This window comes from Rattus rattus, chromosome 12 (genome assembly GCF_011064425.1).
Source record: "Rattus rattus isolate New Zealand chromosome 12, Rrattus_CSIRO_v1, whole genome shotgun sequence".
NCBI lineage: Eukaryota > Metazoa > Chordata > Mammalia > Rodentia > Muridae > Rattus > Rattus rattus.
This window is the reverse complement of record NC_046165.1, coordinates 51,934,567-51,937,507: the sequence shown is the minus strand read 5'-3', so window position 1 is coordinate 51,937,507 and position 2,941 is coordinate 51,934,567. Positions and strand designations below refer to the sequence as shown.

The 2,941-nt window shown below is 39.9% G+C and overlaps 1 pseudogene; it reads left to right on the top strand.

The window, feature by feature from the left end:
- The first annotated feature begins 1,379 nt into the window (after nucleotides 1-1,379).
- Nucleotides 1,380-1,879, top strand: LOC116913170 (annotated as a pseudogene).
- Nucleotides 1,880-2,941: the final 1,062 nt, after the last annotated feature.

Below are 2,941 nucleotides of genomic sequence, written 5' to 3'. Positions count from 1 at the left end.
AGGAGTTGCTCACCAAGGGTGAGCATTATACTGATGTTTCTGACTTTGTATGTGAGTTGATATTTTTCCTTTATGGTTTTTGGTGTTCTTTGCTTTATATTTTAAAGAATAGTACATTACTTGTTTATTTTCTGCATGTGCATGACTATATGTGTGCACATGAACTTGCCATGAAGCAAGTGTGAGGGTTGGAAGATGATTTGTGGGAATCAGTTCTCTCATGTAGGTCTTGCAGATACCACTCAGGTTGTCGGGATTGGGACAAGTGCATCTGCCAGCTGAGCCATCTTGCTGGCCCTTATTTTTGACATCTTGCCCATGATGTAATGCTGAGTTCTTCTCTAGTTATGCCTCTTCTAACTGCCTGTGTGTTCGGATTGTTGAGACTTGGAATTTCTCAGCTATAATTTCATTGAATCAATTTTCTATGCTCTAAAGCTGTTTCTTAGCACCTTCTGTCCAATGAGTTTTTAGGTTTGGTCACTTGAACATAAGAGTTAGAGGAGTTTGATTCTTATTTGTTAATGGTTTTCTTTAAATGTGTCTGTCTATATTATCATCTTGGCCTTTACTGTACTGCTTGGTCTTGTCTGGTAAATAATTTCTGGTGTGAGTGTGTGTGTGTGTGTGTGTGTGTGTGTGTGTGTGTGTGTTTGTGTGTGTGCTAGTTAATTTAATTTGTTGTCCCTTTCATTTTCAGAATTCTGTTTGGTTCCTCTTTGAAACTTTACTATCCCTTTTTTCACTATTTTCAAAAATTTCATTTTGCATGTAGATATTTACTCTGTGCACACATATGCATTACGTGTTTGGGAGTGCCCATGCCATAAAGTATGTGGAAATCAAAGGACACCTGTCGAGAGTTGGCTCTCTTCTGCTATGTGGCTTGTACAGATCCAACTCATGTGACCAGGCTTTATGGCAAGTGTCTTTCTCCACAGAGTTATTTAACTAACACCTCTTCCATGTTTTTTTTTTTTAATTTTTCCTTCCATGTTACTATTCGATCTGCTTTATTTTCTAATGTAGATCCTAACGTTGATTTTGGTTATTCATCTGCTTATTTTAGTCCTATATATGGCTCTCATGTCTTTGTAAAATAGGAAGCTCCAATCTTCTCCTGTCATTTCATATCTAATTATCTTTGTTTCCAAGTATTGAGAAGTTACCAGCTTGTAGGGATGCTATAATGAAATGCTGTCTCATGATTTTTGTGTTTCTTTGTGTCTGTTGGGATGTATGTTCATATTTTTTGTTTTTTATTTCTTCCCCTTTCCTCCCCACTGTTTTTTTTTTTTTTTTTTGGTTGTTTTGTTTTGTTTTATTTGAAAGTTCTTCTGGCCAGTTTGCCTTCTCTAAACACTGAGACTACAAGCCGGATGCCGAAGAAGGATGTAGGTTGTGGAAGAGGAAGCCGCACTTCCCGGGCGACTCCTCCGGCCAACTGGGCCCCTCAGGTGAGGGCTGCTCCCAGAAGAGCACCTGTAGCTCAGCCTCCAGCAGCAGCTGCCCCATCTGCAGTCGGCTCACCTGCTGTTGCACCTTGGCAGCCAGGCCTGATGGTCCAGATGGTTTCCACTGCAGCTGGTGTGGCTGTGGCCTCTGCGGTGGGCACTCCCTGGGTCATGCCATCACTGGGGGCTGCAGAGGAGGAACCTGACATCACTAACCAGGAGCCTCAGGGAGCCCAGCTACAGGACCAGCAGTCTCCTGGATTTTGCTCTCTGGAGATCAAGCAGTTTCTGGAGTGTGCTTAGAACCAAGGCGATGTCAAGCCCTCTGAGGGCTTCAGAGAGGTGCTGCGGCAGTGCAGGATTGCAAATGGTTTAATCGAATCAAGAAATTCAAGCTGGAGAAATGTAAAGTTTGTTCTGTATAATTAATAGTTACAAGTGTGGACCCTTATTTCTACCAGCTCAATTGCTTCAGAATGGCCGTGAAGGAGATGTAACTGTAGATGTTTACTGAGGCTTGTAGTGTTGGTTGTTGGGCAAGTGTTTGGCCTCCTTGAACTGTGTTGTAAGTTTAAAAAACAAAGTTTGTTCTGAGAAAAAAGGAAGAAAAGAAGGAAGGAAGGAAGGAAGGAAGGAAGGAAGGAAGGAAGGAAGGAAGAGAGGAAAGAAAGAAAGGAGGAAAGAAAGAGGAGGAAAGAAAGAGAGAAAGCTAGTTCTTCTGGTAAGTTGTCCTCATTTGGATTTATGTTCAGGGAAGCCAGCTGCAGGAGCAGTTGCAGTGGTTTGATAGTAGTCCTGGTGTTAACTCTTGGTGATGGCACTTCTGTCCCCATGAGGCTCAGAGAGAAAGTCACTGGGATACTGGTTTGGAAAATTCAGTTTATACTGCAGTGGTTCTCTACCTTTGGGTTTCAATACCTTTGGGGTTGACAGATCTATTCACAGGGGTTGCCTAAGACCATCAGAAAACACAGATATTTACACACTGAAGCTCATAACATTAGTAACATTATAATTATGAAGTAACAACAAGATAATTTTATCTTTGGGGGATACCACAATATGAGGAACAGTATTAAAGGGTTGCAACATTAGAAAGGCTGAGAACCACTGGTTTATAGGGTTTTGTTGTTGTTGTCTTAAGGTAAGATATTTAAGTAGTGAAGAAAGGATGGAATAGGAAAAGAATAAAAGAAGGGGAAAATGTTTAAGAAAGTATATGGATAGAGGTAGCTGAAGAAATAGAAAAAGTATTGTATACTAGATTCTGAGAAAGGGATAGCAGATATAAAAGCCTTTGAAATCAGAAGCCAGTTACAACACAACAAATGAATTATTAAAGTATAACTAAAAAGTATAACTACTAATATTTAAGTAAATAAAAACATGAAAATTAAAGATTACTATAGTAAAAATAAAAATGGGCAATACAATGAGATGAAGACTATTGCATTTCCACCCTGATTCTGATTTTTTTTTTTCTGGTT